We start from the raw sequence: 23,668 nt of genomic DNA on the forward strand, positions 1-23,668 counted from the left end.
GATGGTGATGGACAGGGAAGCCTGGTGTGCTGCCATTTATGGGATTGTAAAGAGTTGGACACAACTGAGCGACTGAACTGAACTGTTGGATCTTGACTGGAGTGCTGTCAATGAAATTAGGGTCAAACAGTGGAGTAGTAGCCTTGCTATCACTGTCCATCATCCTTCCTATTCCTCACGATAATTCAGTTATCATCGCCCTCATCCGTTGCTCCTTGTATGGAGGAGGCACAAAGTCCTATTACTTATTTCTCTCCAGTGCTTCTGGCTTCTATTTTTTCCCCTTTTCCTCCACTGATACTCATCTAGTTCAAGCCTTTATAGCCTGTTTATAAGATTATGACATTAACTGAACTGGTCTTAAGCTTTCTCCCTTCAATTCCTAATTCATTCCAAGTCATTTTCCTAAAATTCCTGTTTAGTTAACCTATACCTCTCCTCAAAAAAGGAATGACTCCCTGGGGATTTCTCTGGAGGTCCAGTGGTCAGGACTCAGTACTTTCTTTGTTGTGGCCCCGGATTCAGTCCCTGGTTGGGGAACTAAGGTCCTGTAAGCCATGTGGCACAGCCAAAAAAAAAAAAAGTCATCCCCCTTTGATTGCTGAATCAAGTTCAAATTATTTGGCATAGTAGACTTCCAGCCCTAATAAGATGCATGGTAATTACCCCTTGCTAAGCATTTTTTTTATATTCCCTTTTTACTATCCTGGAACACCAGTCTCCTCACCAATCTCTGGTCAGTTCTCTCTCTGTGTTTTCCTTAATGATTCTCCTTCACATGGAATAGCTCATTCATATGAGAAATGTTGGTTCTTTCCTGGCCAACACCTCTTAACTATTGGAATTATACTGATTCTCTAAACTTCTCTTCCTCCTTCAAAGGAAACTCCTACCCATCTCAAGAAAAATTAATCTCTCTGTTCAGTCTTCTTGAAGTGCTTTTTACCTTTTTCTGTTTTGTATGCTGTGGAAATGGGTAAGATGATTTTTTACCAGACTGTAGGCTCATGCAGGACAGAGATGAGGTTTTGATAACTTCAACATTGCTGTAGACCTTTACTAAAAGTTATTATTAATTGAATTTTCACCGATTCTCTCTGGGTAAAGTTGTATCTAATTCAGACCATTAACTCCAGTTTTTCTATATGTTAAGAGTGCAAAGCAAGTGGTGACAATGTATGATTGGTTTTGGTGTCTAATTACCATGATGATATTTTGAAAACCAAAAGTTTTCCATGTGATTTATTAAAGGATACCAAAGAGATATAATTGCCCAAAGACTGTTTCCTCAAAAATTGGTGTACAGTGATTATTCTTATGTGTTAAACCTTATCAACTCTGATAACTCTTGTAGACACTAACTCCAAATACTGCCAATGGTTGTTTACTCAATATGCTGATTTGGGAAGTCTTTAAGTATTTTGATATATATGCCTTATGCTTTTATTTTCTTGATTTCCTTTTAGAGGTGAGCTCTTTTGTGTGGTAGGTTTATTAAAAGAGAGAACCTCCAATGTGTCTTTCCATCTTCAACTATACTAACATGAGCTAACTGACGTATAGGCTAGGATGAGCACTAGGGTCACATAAAATTGCAATTAAGGTTTGAAAACTGCTATTTTTAAAGAAAACTTTCTTGTGATTTGTTGTTTCAAATCTTTTTTTTTTTCTCATATTAAATGTTAACAGTGTTCAGAATTGGTTCTCTTGTACCTCTCAAGAATATTTAGCTATCCTGTTTTCAATTTTGAAGTGCGTCATTTTTCCACCATACCTTTAGGTAATACATATATATATATATATATATATATATATATATATATATATATATATATATTGGTAATTTTATTCATAATGTATCTGATTTTCAGTCCCCACCACACATTCACCTATTTCTTTTGGGCACAGAGCTTCCTTTGAGGCCAGTCAGAGCTTTGTTGATAGATGAACTGTGTGGCAGGAAGGGGGATGTTTCCCACCTTTCTTTCTCTCTGACTCTTTCATCATATGTAACAATGTTTTCCATTCCTCTGTAGATAAGAATCTTTTGTGAATTTTCTATATTTAACACCAACACTAAATGCTGTTAAGCACATCAGCCATTCTCACCACATCCACTCAGATTAAAAGTGAGTCAAAGACAATTAGGTTACTCTGGCAGGAACTGTGACCCCACAAACTGATAATTTTTGATAGTATCTTTCAGTCTTTGTAGATGCAAACACTGTGGTGTTCTGTTCTGTAAATGTTAGGAGAGGGACTAAGGCAATTTCCTTTTTACCTCCTTTTTTTTTTTTTCTTTTGAGGATAGGATATATTTTCTTTTTTCCACATTATTAGTCTTCCACTTGACTTGTTAGGGCTAGATAAGTACTTGATAACACTCAATTCTTACATGCTCAGTTTTATTCATTTGTTTATTTTGATCATGCCCCATGACATGCAGGATCTTAGTTCCCCAACCAGTGACTGAACCTGGACCACGGCAGTGAAAGCACCGAATACTAACCAGGGAAATCCCACATACTCAGTCACTGGGTTTCATCCAACCCTCTTCCCCAGATGTCTTGCCTTTGTAGAACTTTAGAAAAGACACTTCACAAATCCCCTTGACAGTACATGCTAATGTTGAAGGTCTTCCTTTCTGGAAAGTACCACCTCAAGTAATCATCTGAAGAGGAATAACCAGATTGTTCTTATTTGGACATCTGAGGGTGTCAGTCATGTCCTCTCGTAGATAACCAAAAGACTGATATCAGGTCATTTATGGTTTATCCAAACCCTATCATTAGAGTTTTAGTTTCTTCCTGTTTACTTCTCTGAATCATCTCCCATATATCCACAACCTATGAAATGCTAGAATTGGGGCTTTCTTTCCTCTAAAGTTATTAATATTTTCCATATTTAAGTTTCTTCTACGTGAAATAAATTCAGTGAAGGAAGTCTGCTTTTTATCAACTAGTTCAACTCCAACTCTTCTTGTTAAGATCCTCAGAAACCAAGAAGATATACTCCTGTGAAAACTTTTAATAAAAAGTTATTCTTAGTCCTCCAACTTAAGTGTCTTCATATACATGGAATTGAACACAAACAATATGTGTTTCCTAAATATTCAGTTACAGGTTTTTGATAAGCTGATATAAAGGGCCATCCGACCACCTCCCTCCCAGAGTAATTTTGTTTGGAATAAATTTATTTCTAATTTTTTTCTTTAAACTTTATATTTTGTATTGGAGTATAGCCAGTTTATAATGTTGTGATGGTTTCAGGTGGACAGTAAAGGGACTCGGCTATACATACATGCATATCCATTCTCCCTCGAACCCCCTTCCCACTCAGGCTGCCACATAACACTGAGTAGAGTTCCCTGTGCTATACAGCAGGTCCTTGTTGGTCATCCATTTAAAATATATCAGTGTCTTCTAACTTATTTAAAACAATTTTCTATGTGTTCTTGGGCGAACTAAAGGCCGTGTTTGTAAGTGTCTTTGTCTGTAAAATGAAGCACAGGAGAGGGATTATCTCAAGGATGTTTTATATTCTGATCATATTATTTGATTTTGAGATTCTAGATGAAGTTCAGTGTGGATAGAAAGGTAATATGAAGGGAGAGTTGGACAGAAAGACATGAATTATGAAGTTAAAGAGGAGAAAGCCTAAGAGTTAAATAGGACCATCTTTCTCCTACTGAGTCTTCACCATAACTCAGCAAAAGTCCACAACTTTCTCCTCCCCCTGCTGATTTTCCTTCTTCTTCTCCTTTTATCCCCTTATTTTCCTCCTCTTTCCCCCATGTCCTTTTTTCTACTTCTTTCTTTCTGTTTATTCTTCTAGAGGAAAACACACCCACTTTTTCTAGGTGGCACACTTTACAATGATTACCCCAAATTCCTATTTTTATATAGACTGATATTGAACAAAAAGTGTCAATATCCATGTGTGTTTTTAAAAACTTTATTATGTGTGTCTTAAATTAACTTTTTAATTTCCCTAGCTTTCCACCTGAGATGGAAAAGGCTCAGTGGAGAGAATATTTATTAGAGTGTGAGATTCCTTACTCCATGATATTTTTCCTTTCCAATATAAAAAGGTTATACTAATTCAATGTGCATATTTTGGTTAAATGGATTTTTTTTGCTTTAATATATTAGTTTTATTTTCTAATGAAATTCCAGTTATTGTGACTATATCTATATTTGATTTCTTTTCCTTTATACCTCAAATAATCAAGGGCAAAAAAATCTTAGATTTACTTAATTTAAAATAACAAGTAAAAAGAAAAACAGTTTCATTTAGAGTTGATTTATCTCGGACTTTTTCCAGGTGTTTTTTTGTTTTTGCTGTCTTATAATTATGTTTTAGTATTGAGGGTTATTTTTTGTCAAAGTATATTTCTTGCAATTTGGTATAATGTTGTAAATCAGTCAGTCTTTAAAAAATTTGTCCTGCCAAGACTGTGAAATGCATTCCTACATATTCATTTTTGAATTGATGGATGGATGACAGGCAGTAGGCAGCAGGATTGAGTACTGAACGATTCTTGTGTCAGGCTTCAGAAATCTTAGCAATCTGATCTGTAGCACATGAAAAGGAGTAGAACAAAAAGCGAAGCCAGAAATATGTATGAGAATTTGGTCTAAAGGCAGAAAATAGAAGCAAAGAATTATTTTTACTAGGAGGAAGAGAAAGATAGTAAGGTTAGAGAGCTGGAACGTTTGATACCAGTATGAAAAAGGGACCTGATTATTTTACATTTTATTGAATGTTTATTGTTACCTAACTGCATGTTGAAATTTTACAGATTAGTTGAAAGACTGTAAAAATGATTGAACATTTAAATGGTTAAATTTATGAAGGTGAGGAAACAGCAAAGTGGGTTCTAATGATGATACTCCAGGAAAATGTAGGGCGATTTGGGCTTCCTTGATAACTCAGTTGGTAAAGAATCCACCTGCAATGCAGAAGACCCTGGTTCGATTCCTGGGTTGGAAAGATCTGCTGGAGAAGGGATAGACTACTCACTCCAATATTCTTGGGCTTCCCTTGTAGCTCAGCTGGTAAAGAATCCACCCTCAATGAAGGAGACATGGGTTCGATCCCTGGGTTGGGAAGATCCCCTGGAGAAGGGAAAGGCTACCCACTCCAGTATTCTGGCCTGGAGAATTCCATGGACTGTATAGTCCATGGGGTCGCAAAGAGTTGGACACAACTAAGCAACTTTCACTTTGGCAGGAAGAGTATGGCTCTGGGAACTAGAAGTCCTTTGCCTTTTTCTACAGCTACTCCCAATGACCCAGGTCTCCAGATAAGTTGCCTTACCTGTTTGTATCAAATTGTCTGCATTAGATACTGAGGGCATTGGTTGATTTTTAAGGTCTCCACAGCTCAGAATTTATAATGGCTTCTCATCTACCTGAAATATGGAATGAGAAGAAACATGCAGAGTGTATGGAGTTAACCATGGAAGAAAAAAAAAATACAGCATTCTTAAAGCTAATGATGAAACATTCATAAAATTGGGAGAAATTTTATTTAGTCTATGATGTGAACATTCGGGTTCAATGCTTATCTTCTTCCTTCCTTCCCTCTACAAAGTCCATTGTCCTGCTTATTCGTGTTCAAATACCAGCTGTAAAAAATAATAAAAAGAGAATATAAATAAAATTAATGCCAAGTACAACTTCTTCTGTGAAGTCCATTGGTTTTACCCAGCCTGCCCTACTTTTTTTCAAACCTGGTTTGCATGCCAATTTTGTGTGTCTCTTTGCAAACCATGTTGCAAGAAAAAAAAAAAAGGTTAAAAAAAGGAAATAAAAAGAAAGGCAACCACAAAACTAAATATTATAAAACTAACAAAGTTTCAGTACTTAAAAGCAAAATAACAGAATTGCATTTTTCTCTGTACCTAAAACTTTCACAAGCCCAAGGAACTGAGAAAATAATTAACTACTATTCCCTAGGAGAATGGCAAAAGGGCTTCAAGGTTTATTGAGCAAGGACTAGCCAATTTTTAAAGTCCCATGCAGTCCAAAGTTTCCCTGACATGATTCCTGCCTCTGAGGAAATCGAATTCCAAAAGTGAAGGAAAAGGGAAGTTACCCTAAGGAAGGTGGTTCCTTGAAAATGATGAAGGCTATTTTGCTTCCTAGTGTGTTCCTTCTGCCCCCTACCCCATCCCCCATACTGTTCTTCCTGGAGAGTTCACCAATTTAGGGGGTTTTAGTTTTCCAGTTGTTTAAAAGAGAGGTGTGTTTCAAAAGTCAAACCATTAAGAAAAGGATAGCAAACAGCAAGCAAGGGATCCTGTGAAGAGGGACAAATTGACAATGGTATGCTCTTAAGAGCTCTTTACCATTTAAGGGAATTATTACCCTTTGGAAAAATAAAGTCATCAGTTAGCAGTAGTTGGAAAACAAGTCAGTTAATTGTAGTGAACACCATTGCTCGTTTTATCTCTGCATTTTATTTATTCTTTATTTTTAAAGATAGAACCTCTTTATTTTACTTATTTTGGACATGCCCGTGGGGCATGTGGGATCTTAATTCCCTGACCAAGGATTGAATCAGTGCTCCCTGCATCTTAACCACTGGACTGCCAGGGAAGTTCCTATCCTTGCATTTTAAAAAGAAGATTTCAAAAACATCAATTTTGAAAAATCTACTTAAAATGCCAGTTAGTAAACCGACTCTCAAAGCCAGGGAAAGAGGGGAGGGAGTCAGAAGCCTGGCAAAAAACACGCCTTGCAACCCTTGGTTCTGGGAGTGAAATCTTGAGTCTGTTTTCTGGAGTCAAGAGGGAAAGAAACATTCCCTATTTGATTCTGTATTGGTGTGTAATATATACAGAATTTTTGCAGATGAGTGAGACAAAATATGTGACACAAACACACTTGGCCTTTCTGATAGCTATTATTTAGGAAGAGGAAATGCAGCAGTGTGCAGAAGACCTGGACTATTAATAATCTCCTTCCCAGCGGTAGAGCTGAGTATCATCACGGATAGGAGTGACAGATCGATGCAATCTGCCTTTCCCTTCATTCAGATTTTTAGCTCATGGCTGGAAGCCAGGGTTATATTTTCCTGTCTTTGTTCCTCCCTCCACACGTGCTCCGAGAAGCAGTTGTTATGCTTTCCTTCCGTTACTCAGCCATGTTCAGTGTGCTTCTTTGAGGCCCTAGTGAGAATTTTAATCAGTCCTGGCCGGTAATTACTGTCTCTCTCCAGATGAATCTCTTACACAGACTTCATTTTTATTCTTCACCAGTCTTAAGAAGAAGGGTATTGCTGAAATTCTCTGTGTTTCAGAGCTGATCCGCTGAAGTTGTACCACTAGCAAGAAAGACAAAAAGTGCTTCCTTTTCTCTTCTTGTAAAATGGCATTATTTTTCCTTGCTTCTCCCTTGCTTGTAAAATGGTGATGATACTTTTTCTTGACACTACTAATGCAAAATACCAGTATTTTGTGGATTACCTATACCCTGGTTTTCCCCCTCCTTGACTCTGAGAATATGTATCATTTTATAATTTCTACCTTGCACATATTCTGTTTGGTCTAAGAAAAACAAATCGGTTAGGGACGTGGCTATTTCATCTTCTAGTGCATTCTTCACTTCCCCAGTGTTCCTCTGCCATGCTTCTGAATGTCACACTGAATGAATGTCTGATATAGCTTGAAATAAAATTCTTAATTTCAGTAATTTTTATTTGGTCTGACTCTCTCCATGGCACCTCAGATACCTCCTTGTGACATCCAATAACCTAAATTTTCTGTTCCCAAAACTTATTTACTTAATATATGTTCATCCAACTTTTACTAAACCAAGACGCTGAAGCCTATGAGGGTTGCAAATAAATATTAATATAAATTGGGGTTCCTATGCTAGTATGAGAATAGCTATGTAAATAAATAGCTATATTATATGATGATGTGCCAAGGGCTATGTGAATGGGGCAGATAGTAAATTTTATAGAAGTTCAGTAGTGGTATTAAAACATTCTGGCTGCTGTCATCAGGGTATGCTTCACAGGGGAGGTGGCTTTTAAGCTCAGCTCTTAATAGTAGCTGCTGCTGCTGCTAAGTCGCTTCAGTTGTGTCCAACTCTGTGCAACCCAATGGACGGCAGCCCACCAGGCTTCCCCTTCCCTAGGATTCTCCAAGCAAGAACACTGGAGTAGGTTGCCATTTCCTTCTCCAATGCATGAAAGTGAAAAGTGAAAGTGAAGTCACTCAGTCGTGTCTGATTCTTCCTGACCCCATGGACTGCAGCCTACCAGGCTCCTCTGTCCATGGGATTTTCCAGGCAAGAGTACTGGAGTAGGAGGGAATTTCAAATGAGTGGAAGGGAATTTTAGGAAGAGGGAATATTTTTAAAAAGATGCAGAGGTATAACAATGATAGGTATGTACTTGGGAGGAAGGCTATTATATCTTGGAGCCTCTAAAACAATTTCTTTATTTATGGCTGCACCATATGTCATGGGGGATTTTAGTTACTCAACCAAAGATCAAGACCATGCGCCTTTCAGTGGAAGTGCAGAGTGTTAACTACTGGACCACCAGGGAAGTCTCTAAACCAATTTGTTTAGATTAAAAATTAATACTGGAAAATTAGCTAAGTATTAGATTATGGGCTATGGTTTTTCCTGTGATCACGTATGGATGTGAGAGTTGGACTGTGAAGAAGGCTGAGCACTGCAGAATTGATGCTTTTGAATTGTGGTGTTGGAGAAGACTCTTGAGAGTCCCTTGGACTGCAAGGAGATCCAACCAATCCATTCTGAAGGAGATCAGCCCTGGGACTTCTTTGGAAGGAATGATGCTAAAGCTGAAACTCCAGTACTTTGGCCACCTCATGCGAAGAGTTGACTCATTGGAAAAGACTGTGATGCTGGGAGGGATTGGGGGCAGGAGGAGAAGGGGACGACAGAGGATGAGATGGCTGGATGGCATCACTGACTTGATGGACGTGAGTCTGAGTGAACTCTGGGAGTTGGTGATGGACAGGGAGGCCTGGTGTGCTGTAATTCATGGGGTCACAAAGAGTCGGACATGACTGAGCGACTGAACTGAACTGAACTGAACTGAACCTAGTAAAAGGCTAAGAAATCTAAGCCTAATTCAGTAGGCATGGGATAGGACATGATTAGACAGTTAGGTTTGGGAGAGTCTATACTGGGAGACCCTTTGCCTGCTCTTTTGTGTTAAGGACTGAATCCAGGACCTGAGCTTGGAAGAAGCAGGTGGTCATGGAAGGGGGAAGACATTTTAGAGGCAGAAGTCACAAAATGTGAGGTCCAAGCAAATAGAAGAAAGGAACCTGAGACGAACGAGAAGCGAGGCTGCGTTCTGCCCTACAGGACTGGCTGGGTGAATCTAGTTTAACGTGTATATATCCTGGGGTATGGTGGAGACCCCAAGGGGGGGTCTATTTTGGGAGAAAAGAGCCCCAACTGTACTTATTCATTTCTGATGCACAACTTCTTCACATTTTACATTTCTGAAATTAGGATGCTTCTTACCATCTCTGGGTACATTAAATGTGGACGTTTTCCTTGAAAAGAAGTTGGTAAATCGATGGTGAATATTGCAATTGATGGCGCTTTATCATCATAGAAATAAAGTATAAAATATATATTATTACCTGTATTAGATTTTCCTTTCAAACTATCAAATTATTTCACTCTCATTGTTATTAAGCCAAACACCCAGTAAACATAAATTACATTTAAGTATTAAGCACACAGTAAATATTATTCATCAGACTCCTACATTGCCCAAAGGAAAGAATCGTTGGGAGAATAAATCAGCTGCCAGAGCTTTGGGGAGATTATGAATGCATCCATCAAATGTGTACCACAGAGCTCTTATAAGAAAGTCACTCTTTTAAGGGCTAGAGGGATACAAAGATGAACGAGAAAGAAACTCTCTTAGGGTAGGACTTAGGGGAGGTGCACTTACAAGTTATTACAAAAGAAAGGCAGGTGCACAGAATTTTGATGGAACAAAGAATGATTTATCATGAACAGATCCTTCAGATGTGCTTCTGTGCTCTGGGGAGGGGACGCTCATATGCACTTGGGGATACCAGACAAGGTTTCATGAAGGAGGTAGCATTTAAGTTGGGCCAGGGAGAATGGGTAGGATTTCCACAGATAGAGGTGAAGTAGGCAAACGTGGGCTTGCCTGGAGGCTCAGTGATAAAGAATCTGCCTGTGATGCAGGAGATATGGGTTCAATCCCTGGGTCAGGAAGATCCCTGGATAAGGAACTGGCAGCCCACTCCAGTATTCTTGCCTGGGAAATCCCATGGGCAGAGGAACCTGGCAGAAATAGTCCATGGGGCTGCAAGAGAGTCAGACATGACTTAGCAACTGAACCACCACCATACAATCACAAGTAAATCCAAGTGAACTATGTGTTGTGGACCAGATGAAGTTTGAAAAACCATGCATATTCAGGGAACACAACAGTCGCAGATAGTTGCAGGGCAAACTACGAATAATAATAATAATAACAAGAAACATTTATTGAGCAAACACTATGTACTGGGTCCTACTATGTTTTACTGGGTGATATGTAGAATGATTGATCCCATTTTAAAGCTGAGGACAGTGAGCCCAGGTCAGTTAATTTACCCAGGGTCCTAAGAGCTCAAGCAGAACCAGTTGTCATTATTCCTTTCAGGAGTCGTGTGCAAGTAAGGGTGCACACAAACATATACAGTAGTGAAAGAAAGCTGGACTCAGGTTTGGGCAGGTTCTACAAATTACGCGCTGGAGTCTGACGTAGACCCTGTAGCTGATGTGAAGGCAGTCTCTGCATTTGAAACACTTGGCCACCCGCCTTTTGGTGTGTGTGTAATAGAGTCAATGTGTGCAGTGGTCTTCATTTTATTTATTTATTCATTTGGCTCTGCTAGGTCTTTGCTGCTGTGAGGAGGCTTTCTCTAGCTGTGGCAAGCAGGTGCTCCTCTAGTTATGGTGTGCAGGCTTCTCGTTGTGGTGGCTTCCCTGTGGCAGAACACGGCTCTAGGGCACCTGGGCTTCAGTAGTTGTGACGCAGAGGCTGAGTAGTTTTGGCTCAAGGCCTTAGCGTGCAGGCTCAGTAGTTGTGGTACACAGCTCAGTTGTCCCTTATCATGTAGGCTCTTCTTGGACCAGGGATTGAACCAGTGTCCCCTTGAAATCTGCATTGCAAGGCAGATTCTTAACCACTGGAATACCAGGGAGGCCCTATTAATGATTTTTAGGGATATGGCATCAGAGGAGTGTAGGCTGTGTGCCAAATTCTAGCAGCCTCTAGGGAACTTTTAAAACCTTTACATTTTTATAGGACTTTACATTATCAAAAAACCTTTTCCTTTTCCTATGTCATTTATTTTAATTCTTAGATCAATGTGGCATGTCTCCCTGCATTGAGTATATGGGGAAATGTACCCCTCACTGGCACTAACTTTGCCTAAACAAGCCCCAGGGCTGACAGATGGTAGAGCCAGAGAAGGAAACAAGATCTTCTGGAGCTTAAATCATTGCTACTGCCTTTTTCTCAAGCCTTTTTTTCCTTTCACTGGTTTTACATCAACAATGCCCTCATTACATTCAAAGGTGTAAATGGGTCTGCATACAGTAACTGATGGGTTTTCTCAACACCAGAAATCAGTTCTCCTGAATAGAAAATAGTATCTGTGCCCAATAAGAGAGAACAGACTAGTTTCTGACAGCAGCAGGGTCACGCTGGTCAGGTGCTTGCTCAAGAGGCAGTAGCTTCTGTACTTTTCCATTGGTGAGGAGGGAGCCGTCCTCGCTGCTCCCTCTTGAAAGTGTCCGGACTTCATGGCAATTTCCCCAGACTTCTCTTTTGGGAACTGGGTCAGCTGTCCAACTATCTCACATTAAATCATTCATCTCACAACCTTTCTAATTTCCTCCTCCCCACCTGCAGCTTATTAGTGAAATAGAATGCTCACAGTGCTTGGCTGAAGGGTCCCTGTTTCCAAATGCAGCACAATTCTTTGTCATATATTTGAATATTAAATTTCAACACTTGTTATTTCAAAGACTGTCCACTGTGTTTTGAGTTAATATCCTGGCCAATGAGGTGCTGAGCAATCACCTATTCTTGAGGCTGACAGCACATTGTGCTGTTAATATTGTCATAATATCTCTAAACGTAAGGGAGAAGAATGTAAGAGTTTCCTAGTTGCCATGACGAATTATCACAAATTTAGTGCCTTCAAACAACAGAATTTTTCCCTCACAGTTGCAGAGGCTACAAAAGCTGTCATAGGGCCAGGCGCCGTCTAGGACACCGGGTAGAGTCCTTCCTTGCCTCTTCGCAGTTTCTGATGCAGGCTGTTGATCCAGCTGTTGCTTGCTTTACAATGGCAAAGCTTACAATCCAAACTCTGCCTTTGTCATCACGTTGTGTTCTTTCTGAGTGTCTGTTTCAAACATGGCATTTTCCTCTTCTTATAAGGACTTATGCAGGTCATACTGAATTGTTGTTTAGTCCCTGAGGCCTGTCTGACTCTTTTGCGACCCCATGGACTGTAGCGCACCAGGCTCCTCTGTCCATGGGGTTTCCCAGGCAAGAATACGAGAGCGGGTTGCCATTTCCTACTCCAGGAGATCTTCCTGACCCAGAGATCGACCCTTTGTCTCCTGCTTTTTGATACGAGGATTCTTTACCACTGAGCCACTTGGGAAGCACCACGTTTAATTAGGGATACCCTAAGACCTCATCTTAACTGCAAAGACCCTATTTCTAAAATGAGTCATACAGATACCGAGAGTTAGAGGATTTCAACATATCTTTTGGAGAGATATAGTTTTAACCCATAAGGTAGTAACCAATAATTGGTACTTTTCCTTTCATTATGGTTAAGGATATACAGATATAGATTGTAAATTTCTTAAGGCTATGAGTTGAACTATAGTAGAGGAAATACTATTTTGTCCTTCTTTGGTAAATTCAAAATAGTTGTTAGAACCACTATTTTAATTGCTTCACAATGAGACATTATTTTTTTCTCTGTCTTTTCTACCAGATATAAACTCCATGAGTGTAAGGGTTGTACCTCGTTCATCTTTGTATCCAGACAATGCTGGCATAATTTGGGAAGGTAGTATTGCACAGTGGTAACCCTGTCATTGGAAATGGATATTGTGAATTCTAATCCTGGCTTTGCTAGGTATTAGCTGTGTAATATTAGGCAAGTGTGTTAGCCTCAGAATCTTCACCTGAAAAAGAATGAGAACTATATTACTATTCTCATTGTTTTCTGAGATTAAACTCTTTAGCCCGTTGCCTAGCTGTTACCATGACTATATTCTCAGTAAATATTTGTAGAATTGAGGTGAAGGAGATCTAGTGATTCAGTAATTGTTCTGCCATTAAATTACTCTGACACTGGCAAAACCTGAATTTTCTAGGCCTTATATTTTTTAATCTGAAAATTAAGGGAGTTAGATGAGATGGCTCTAAGTTTCCTTCCAGTCTAATATTCTGTAAATTAAGCTAATATCTTCTGATGACTTATAGTTCTATGTATAGTTGATTCTGTTCTCTTCTAATAAACATGGACTTATCAAAGAAGGATGTATTATTATTGGTTTACCTTCCATATTTACTATTTTGTGCTGCAATTATTTGATTTTATTATTTAAGCTAAATAAAGTTAGGAAATATTTACTGATGTCTATTGTTAATCAGGTTCTGTGCTAGGTTATGGACACATACAGATGATTAACATACTGTTCTTCGCTGTACTATATTTGAATCTCAAAGAAATTGAGATTTCCTATCTTTTTTTGAAATTGTAGTTAGACAGTGATAGAAAATAAAGGATTCTGGTGCTCTAAAGTCACCTTATTCCTCTTTTGTACTTTCTTCTGGTGCACACACATCCCTCCCCCAACCCACCTTCCTTGTCTCAAAACAAAAACTGAGAAGGTGCGGAGCATTTCCCTAAGTTGCTTCCTGTTGGCCCTTCTCTGCTGATTCTTTACTATTGTCAAAGGCGAGTCCCCTACAGGGAGCAGGGCCAGTCCAGGCAGCTCTGGGTAGTGAGCAGATTGTAGGAGTGTCTGCTTAGAGACTCCAAAGTGATAGCTCTTTTTGGAGCCATTCCATTTGGACGTGGCCTGTTTAACACCTTTCTCCATTCAGTTGGGGATATTGAGGGCTTCTCTAGTAGATAGTATTTGAGCTGAGATTTGAAGGGGTGTGTGTGTGTGTGTGTGTGTGTGTGTGTGTGTGTGTGTGTGTATATATATATATATATATATGGAGAGAGAGAGAGGAAACAAGACAAATGAAGGCTGGTGGGGAAAAAGGAAGTGTGAGTGTGAAAGTCCTGAAGAGAAGCTGCATCTGTCAGGGGGTTAGAAGGAAGGCCAGTGTGACCGAGATGTGGTTTGATATGACATCATAGAATCTGCTGGAACATACACGACCTCAAACAGTGGGCTAAGGCTTTTGGATTTTACTCAAAAGCCAGGGGGAAATTATCTGCATCTCAAGTAAGTATTTTATTGTTCCAAGTATTACACAAAATTCTAGTCTCAGACAGGTTTATTGCTTCTAAGAAGTTACTTTCTTAAGCCCTGAAGTCCTTCCTGTTTCTATGAGGTGACTCTGTCCACACCTATTGAACAAGTTAAGTAAAACTTGAACCCGAAGGGTGACACATGGCGTTAGTTAAAGGAAGAGGAAGGAACGTCGTCACTTGTTTACCTTGAATTTTGATAAAAGATTTGGATTTTGAAATGGAACTGTGTGCATGTAGTGGGGGAGGTGGAGATACTAAATCACTAATGAGAACTGAATTAGGCAATTGGTAATGTCAACTTGAGAACTGCGGTTTGTGATAGGACAAACCAATGCTCTTTGCTTGCATAAAAAGTAGTGGCCCATGATGGCATTACTTTCCTTTATGATTCTATTTTATGAAAATTTTATCAGTCCTTTTTGAGGAGGAATTTTACTTGGTTGGAAGAAAGTGATTAAGAAATATGAAAGAATTACCTAAAAATCCCATTAAGCAAAATAAAATCTTAGCCTATAACCAAATACCAAACCTTCAGTTAATAGAACAATAATTCTCAACACTAGCATAAACAATATGAGGAGCTAGAAAATCATGATATCACTATCATCAATATGTGATTGGTTTTTAAAAATTCTCTGTGAGTTATTAATATTTTAAAAGTTGACCAACTAAAATAAGAATGCATACTTGTTTTTTAAAAAAGTGCAAACCATATATAGAATAAAAATTGAAAGCCTTCCTTCATGACCTTCCATATTCTTCCTTGGTGACTCATATGTTAAAGAATCTGCCTGAAATGCAGGAGACCTGGGTCTGATCTCTGGGTCAGGAAGATCCCCTGGAGAAGGGAATAGCGACTCACTCCAGTATTCTTGCCTGGAGTATTCTTCCATGGACAGAGGAGTCCTACAGTGCAGGGGCTTGCTAAGAGTTAGGTATGACTGAGCTGGTAACACTTTCACTTTCACTCTTCTCTCAACTCCTCCAGAGGTAACCACTGTTAACAGATTAGTATATGCAGATCTTCCTCACCATGCAATGAGGTTATGTCCTGATAGACCTACCGTAAACTGAAAATATTGTTAGTTGAAATACATTTGATACATCTAACCTGCCAAACAGCATAGCTGAGCCCAGCTGAATTTAAATGTTCTCAGAAAAATTTATTCACCTATAGTTGGGCAAAATCATTTAACATAAAGTCTATGTTATGTTGAATAGTTCATGTAATTTGTTGACTACTATACTGAAAGCGAGAAATAGAATGGTTGTAGATGTATTGATTGTTTATCCTCATGATGACATGGCTGACTGGGAGCTGTGGGTTGTTGCCCTGCCCAGCATCACAGGTATTATTTCCTATGTCACTAGCCTGAAAATAAAATTTCATAATTCTAAGTATCAGTCAGTTCAGTTGCTCATTTGTGACCCCATGGACTGCAGCACGTCAGGCCTCCCTGTCCATCACCAACTCCCAGAGATTACTCAAACTCATGTCCATTGAGTTAGTGATGCCATCCAACTATCTCATCCTCTGTCATCCCCTTCTCTGCCCACCTTCAATCTTTCCCAGCATCAGGGTCTTTTCAAATGAGTCAGTTCTTCACATTCTTCACCAAATCAGATGACCAAAGTATTGGGGTTTCAGCTTTAGTATCAGTCCTTCCAATGAATATTCAGGACTGATTTTCTTTAGGATTGACTGATTCGATCTCCTTGCAGTCCAAGGGACTCTCAAGAGTGTTGGTTTCTTTTGAATGCCACTTTCACATCAATGTAAAGTTGAAAAATTCTAAGTCAGACAATTTTAAGTGGGGGACCATCCATATTATGTAATCATTTTTATGTTTATACATGTCACTGTATGTGGCTCAGTGTTAAAAGAATCTGCCTGCAATGCAGGAGACACAGGAGAAGAGGGTGAGATCCCTGGGTTGGAAAGATCCCCTGGAGGAGGAAATGGCACCTCCTTCAATATCCTTGCAAGGAGGATCCCATGGACAGAGGAGCCTGACAGGGTAGTCCATGGGGGTAGCAAAGAGTTGGACATGACTGAGTGACTGAGTACATATAGATACGTGATCTTTCTTCAAGAAAAAAGAATAAATGGGATCATATTGTGCCCATTGTTCTCCTTTTCCCCTACTTTATTTGTCTTAAAAATGTTTTTGCACATAACTGTCTATACTTTTCAATGAGTGCCGAGTAGTCCACTGAATTAAATTATCACAAGTTATTCGCTATTTCTCAACTGATACTCATTTAAAACATCAACTTTTCACAATTACAAACAATGTCATAAGAAACATACTTGTTTTCTGCACATGTAAGTGTACTTTTATAGAATAAATTCTTAAAAGTAGAATTATTGGAACACATTTTAAAATTCTGATACTGTTGAATTGTGTGCCTGTAGTTGAATTGTGTGCCTGCGTGCTAAGTCAACACAATGCTGTTGAACTGTGTGCTGGCGTGCTTCAGTCGTATTTGACTCTTTGAGACCCTGTGGACTGAAGGCCTCCAGGCTCCTCTGTCCATGGGATTATCCAGGCCAAGATTACTGGAGAGGGTTGCCATGTCCTCCTCCATGGGATCTTCCCAACCCAGGGCTTGAACCTGGTCTCCTGCCTTGGCAGGCGGGCTCTTTGCCCTAGTGTCATTTGGGAAACCCACTGTCAAATTACTCCACTAATAAAATTTTATTGATTTATATTACTACAAAGTTCTAAGAGCCCATTTGCTTGTAACTTCACCAGTACTGGATACCACCAGTTTTAATTTTTTGTTCATTTTTTTGGTGGGCAACAGTTAGTATCTGACTGTTGTTTTAAGTTTTACTTTCCTGATTACTTGTAAGTTTGAACATACAAGTATATTGATGATTTGAGCTTTCTCTGTAAGTTATCTCTTCAGAGTCTTTATTCATTTAAAAATACTTTTCTTCAAAGAATAATTTAAATATTCCTTATGTATTATGGCCTTTAACCAACTATGTATCACAAATAATTTCTTGTTGTCATTTAGCTTTAGCCTATGTATATTATAGCTTCCACTGAACATAAGTTTTTAACATTTATGTTACTAATGCTCTCTGAACTTTCTAATCTACTCTTACTGAAATACTCTATATTTTTCTGCTATTACTTTGAATATTTAAAGTTATTTTTAGGGACTTTCTTGGCTGTCCAGTGGTTAAGAGTTAGCCTTCCAATGCAGAGGGTGTGGAGTCGATCCCTGATTGAGGAGGTAAGATCCCACATGCCTCATGGCTAAAAACATAAAGCAGAAGCAATATTGTAACAAATTCAATAAAGACTTTAAAAAATATCTACATCAAAGAAATTATTTTTTACATTTAGCTCCTTAAGTCATCTGGAATTATTTTTATAACTTAATAAAAGACTATAACTTAATTGTTTCCATACAGGTACCAATCCCATTTATTAGAAGGGCTAAACTTTTCCCAATGATTCAAATAAGTTAATGATATGATAAATTTATGAATATGCATGGATATGTCTTGGGATTTTCTATTCATTGACAATATTTGATTTTTTGTTTTCATTTACCTATCCTATTTGACCACACAATCCTAACGCTTTTAACGTTTTCTATACCCGAAATATCAGTAACCTCAGATATGCAGATGACCACCCTTATGGCAGAAAGTGAAGAGGAACTAAAAAGCCTCTTGATGAAAGTGAAAGAGGAAAGTGAAAGAGTTGGCTTAAAGCTCAACATTCAGAAAGCGAAGATCATGGCATCTGGTCCCTTCACTTCATGGGAAAAAGATGGGGAAACAGTAGAAACAGTGTCAGACTTTATTTTTTTTTGGGCTCCAAAATCACTGCCATGGTGATTGTAGCCATGAAATTAAAAGACACTTACTCCTTGGAAGAAAAGTTATGACCAACCTAGATAGCATATTAAAAAGCAGAGACATTACTTTGCCAACAAAGGTCCGTCTAGTCAAGGCTATTGTTTTTCCTGTGGTCATGTATGGATGTGAGAGTTGGACTGTGAAAAAGGCTGAGCACTGAAGAATTGATGCTTTTGAAATGTGGTGTTGGAGGACTCCTGAGAGTCCCTTGGACTGCAAGGAGATCCAACCAGTCCATTCTGAAGGAGATCAGCCCTGGGATTTCTTTGGAAGGAATGATGCTAAAGCTGAAACTCCAGTACTTTGGCCACCTGATGCGAAGGGTTGACTCATTGGAAAAGACTGTGATGCTGGGAGGGACTGGGGGCAGGAGGAGAAGGGGACAACAGAGGATGAGATGGCTGGATGGCATCACTGACTTGATGGACATGAGTTTGAGTGAACTCCGAGAGTTGGTGATGGACAGGGAGGCCTGGTGTGCTGCGATTCATGGGGTCACAAAGAGTCAGACACTACTGTGCGACTGAACTGAACTGAACTGATACCCAAGTAGGGTAATTTTCTCAATGTTCACCTTACCTCTATCCCCTACCATTATTTTCAAATTCTTAGTTAGTTTTATGCACTTTCTCTTTCAGATGGGTATAAGAATATGTGTCAAATGTTATAAACTAGCAAGGAAACAAAACCTATGTAGATTTTGAATTCAGTACATTGAATGTTTTAGAAAATTTGAAAATAATAGGCATGTTTACAAGAAGGATTTTCTCATATGGGAGCATGGTATTTTTTCCCCTTACTCTGGACTTGATAATGTTCTTCATAAAATATTAAAAATGCTTGCTAAGTTCATTCCTGTTTTATGAAATTTTGGCTATTTTGTGAGTGTTTCTTTCCTCTGTTATTACAAGTTCCTATCAGCCCCTGCTGCTATATGAGAAATTTACTTCTCTTTATATACCCTTTGAATCTTACATTTAGAAAAATTATCTTACTAAGTCTGTTCTTCAGTGGATTGTCTTGGATATTCTGGTTATGCAGCCATGTCACAAACAAATCTTTTGGTTTAGTTTCTTTCTTTACAAATTCTGTACCTCCTATTTGTGATATGAAGTACAGCAGTGATCATTGGTGAGGGTTATTGTCATCTCTTCTTTCCTTCTCACTGTATTAGAAACATATTTTCAACACTTTGGTGGGTGCTCCTGACAGATACTTTTCATTATGTTAAGAAAATTTTCCTTCTATTCCTAACTTAGGATTTTTCAAAGCAAAGAAATCATACCAGTCTTGGTGTCCATTGCACTGAATTTTTTCTTTCATCTGGAGATTTAGTGATTTACGTTAATATTTTATATCCTAATGTTGAAGTATCTTTGTATTCCTGGGACACATCCTACTGTGTTGAGAATATTATTTTTAATATGATATTTGGCTCAAATTGATATTTTTATTAGGACATTTGTATCAGAATTAATGTGAGATTAGCTTAATTTTCTCTCTCCTTTCTTTCCTTCCTCCCTTCTTTTATGCCTTCTATATATAGTTTGTGTATACATGCTAAGTCTCTTCAGTCGTGTCTGACTCTTTGTGATCCTATGAACTATAGCTGGCCAGTCTCCTCTGTCCATGGGATTCTCAGGCAGGATCAGATTAATTAGCTTTAGAGAATGCATCTTGTTTTATGCTCTTGGACAATTCATACAAGATTTGTATTTATCTTGAAAATTTAGTATAGCACTGGTAAAATAAACTGGATCTCATCTCAAGATTTTTTGACTAGTTTGAATACTGTAAAAAATTCAGTCCATATCTTTCAGATAACTGTTTATAGAAAATTATAGAACTTTGGAATATGAGTTAATAGCACAAAATTTTTCCGCCAGTTTAGTTTTTCTTCTTTAATGCTTTAGAACAATGTTGTTGAATTAGTTTTGTTAAATATCTTCTCCTCTACCCTTTTATTTCTATTAACAAACATTTACTGAACATCTAGATATAGGTGTTCATATAGAACATGAGGTGGTTAGAGGAAATTAGACAATGTAGAAACAGACTTGTGTACAATTAGCTTTATCAGTTCAGTTCAGTTCAGTCACTCGGTCGTGTCCGACTCTTTGCGACCCCATGGACCACAGCATGCCAGGCCTCCCTGTCCATCACCAGCTCCTGGAGTTCACCCAAACTCTATCCATTGAGTTGGTGATGCCATCCAACCATCTCATCCTCTGTCTTCCCCTTCTCCTCCTGCCCTCAATCTTTCCCAGCATCAGTGTCCTTTCAAATGAGTCAGCTCTTCACATCAGGTGGTCAAAATATTGGAGTTTCAGTTTCAGCATCAATCCTTCCAATGAACACCCTGGACTGATCTCCTTTGGGATGGACTGGTTGGATCTCCTTGAAGTCCAAGGAACTCTCAAGAGTCTTCTCCAACACCACGGTTCAAAAGCATCAATTCTTCGACATTCAGCTTTCTTCACAGTCCAACTCTCACATCCATATATGACCACTGGAAAAACCATAGCCTTGACTAGACGGACCTTTGTTGGCAAATTAATGTCTCTGCTTTTGAATACGCTGTCTAGGTTGGTCATAACTTTTCTTCCAAGGAGTAAGTGTCTTTTAATTTCATGGCTGCGATCACCATCTGCAGTGATTTTGGAGTCCCCCCAAATAAAGTCTGACACTGTTTCCACTGTTTCCCCATCTATTTCCCATGAAGTGATGGGACCGGATGCCATGATCTTCGTTTTCTGAATGTTGAGCTTTAAGCCAACTTTTTTACTCTCCTCTTTCACTTTCATCAAGAATCTATTTAGTTGTTCACTTTCTGCCATAAGGGTGGTGTCATCTGCATATGTGAAGTTATTGATATTTCTCCTGGCAATCTTGATTCCAGATTGTGCTTCCTCCAGCCCAGCATTTCTCATGATGTACTCTGCATATAAGTTAAATTAACTTGATAATCTAACTGTAAAATATTAAGTCTTAAAAGAATGATCTGAAAAAAGTGATATTAGAATGTTGGATGTAGAACATGAGGTGGTTAGAGTAAATAGTGTAGAAACAGACTTGTGTACAATTAGCTTTATAATCTTACTGTAAAATATTAAAAGAATGATCAGAAAAAATTGATATGAGAATGAAGGCAGTCACCATGTCTTGCTCTTTGTTGGCAGCACACAGCGTCACTCCAGGACATTGCTTCAGAGGTGTAAGACCTCCCATCCATAAGCTACTGATGCATCTTAAAGAAATGATATGACATTTCAGAGATGAAGTTAGATAAGAACTTGGAATTCTTTAATTTGTTTTATAGACAATGAGGTACTCCTGAATTTTTCTGAGTAGGTAGAAAACTTGATCTGGTTTCATTTTATTATGAAATAAAGGTGATGATGAAGGGGAAGATGGTTTCAGGGTATTATAATTATCTTAGTGGCAATTTTATAGAAAATGAAGTAAATAGTAGAAAATCTTTGGAAATCAGGACTTGAAGGTTGAAATCACATTTGTTTGGAAACATTAGTTTTTCCCCACATTTATCACAAAGGATACTTTTGATCAGGGTAGTTATTAAAATAAAAAATTTCTAATTGTGGTTCTGGAGAAGACTCTTGAGAGTCCCTTGGACAGCAAGGAGATGAAACCAGTCAATCTTAAAGGAAATCAATCCTGATATTCACTGGAAGGATTGGTGTTGAGGCTGAAACTCCAATACTTTGGCCATCTGATATGAAGAGCTTACTCACCAGGGCTTCCCTAGTGGTGCAGAGGTTAAAGCATCTGCCTGCAATGTGGGAGACCTGGGTTCGATCCCTGGGTCAGGAAAATCCCCTGGAGAAGGAAATGGCAACCCACTCCAGTATTCTTGCCTGGAGAATCCCATGGACGGAGGAGGTTGGTGGGCTACAGTCCACGGGTCGCAAAGAGTCAGACCCGACTGAGCGACTTCACTTTCACTTTCACTCATTGGAAGAGACCCTGATACTGGGAAAGACTGAGGGCTGGAGGAGAAGGGGGCAACTGAAGATGAGACGGTTGGATGGCATCATCGACACAGTAGACATGAGTTTGAGCAAACTCAGGGAGATTGTGAAGGAGAGGGAAGCCTGACATGTAGCAGTCCATGGGGTCGCAAGAATTTGACACAACTGAGAGACTGAACAACGAAGTTATTAAAATATTTACTAATTAGTGTGATACATGTCCTGATAATCAGAACAGGAAACTGATCTATTTTGATCAAAATAGACAAAGTCATAAACATGTAATTAACAAGGGTGACCATACTGGTATGTACTGGCTGAATGTCAAATTTGCCCTTGACTCTGATTTTACAGCCATGGATCTCATGATCTAAAATGTTCTACTAGTTAAACACATTTCATAAATCTAGTAAAAATTTTATTTTCCAATTTCTGATTTAACATATTTTTCTAGAATCTATTCTTTCAATAGATTTCTATAATTTATATTAGCTTAAGATTAGTATCACACACTTAAGTGATACAATTTTAATATCTGTCAGTAAAACCTGATTGTTGGTTGGCTTAGAGTCCTTAGACAAACATGTCATTTATATTTGGTATCTTGAAATATTAAAATATTTACCTAATTTTATAAAATTCCCAGAAGATGGGTGGACTGCTGTCCTCAAGTAATAGTGTTAATTTACTTCATGTACCTTATAGTAACCTGGAGATACTTTAAAACTCAATCTCTCTCTCATCTCTCTCTCTGTCTCACACACACACACCCCATAAATGTCTTTTTAATTGACCATATTCATTAGTTGCCAAAGTCTCTACCACTCCCTTTTGTATTACACATTTATATTATTTTATCCAACTGAACCTTGAAGGCATATGTGTTTGTCATCCCTGATTTAGATCTTTATAGGGCTTCCCTGGTGTCTCAGATGGTAAAGAATTGCCTGCAGTGTGGGAGACTTGGGTTCGATTCCTGGATTAGGAAGATCCCTTGGAGAATGGAAGGGCTACCCACTCGAGTATTCTGACCTGGGAAATCTCCATGGACAGAAGAGCCTGGCGGGCTACAGTCCATGGGAAGCAAAGAGTTGGACACAACTGAATGACTTTCATTCATTCATTCAGGTCTTTGGGGACATCAGTTTGTTCATGTTGTTATCTAGTTCCAATCATCATGAGTCATGCTGTGATAGCATTTTAAAAATTTCTGAGGTGACTCCATCTCTTAAGCACCATTAACTCTGAAGA

At 38.7% G+C, this 23,668-nt stretch overlaps 1 protein-coding gene across 4 annotated transcripts in view; it reads left to right on the top strand.

Annotated features, from left to right (window-relative positions):
• Window positions 1-23,668, top strand: part of CYTIP (cytohesin 1 interacting protein) — a 90,278-nt gene that overhangs the window by 34,909 nt on the left and 31,701 nt on the right. The window lies entirely within an intron of this gene.

Source organism: Ovis canadensis, chromosome 2 (assembly GCF_042477335.2).
Source record: "Ovis canadensis isolate MfBH-ARS-UI-01 breed Bighorn chromosome 2, ARS-UI_OviCan_v2, whole genome shotgun sequence".
NCBI lineage: Eukaryota > Metazoa > Chordata > Mammalia > Artiodactyla > Bovidae > Ovis > Ovis canadensis.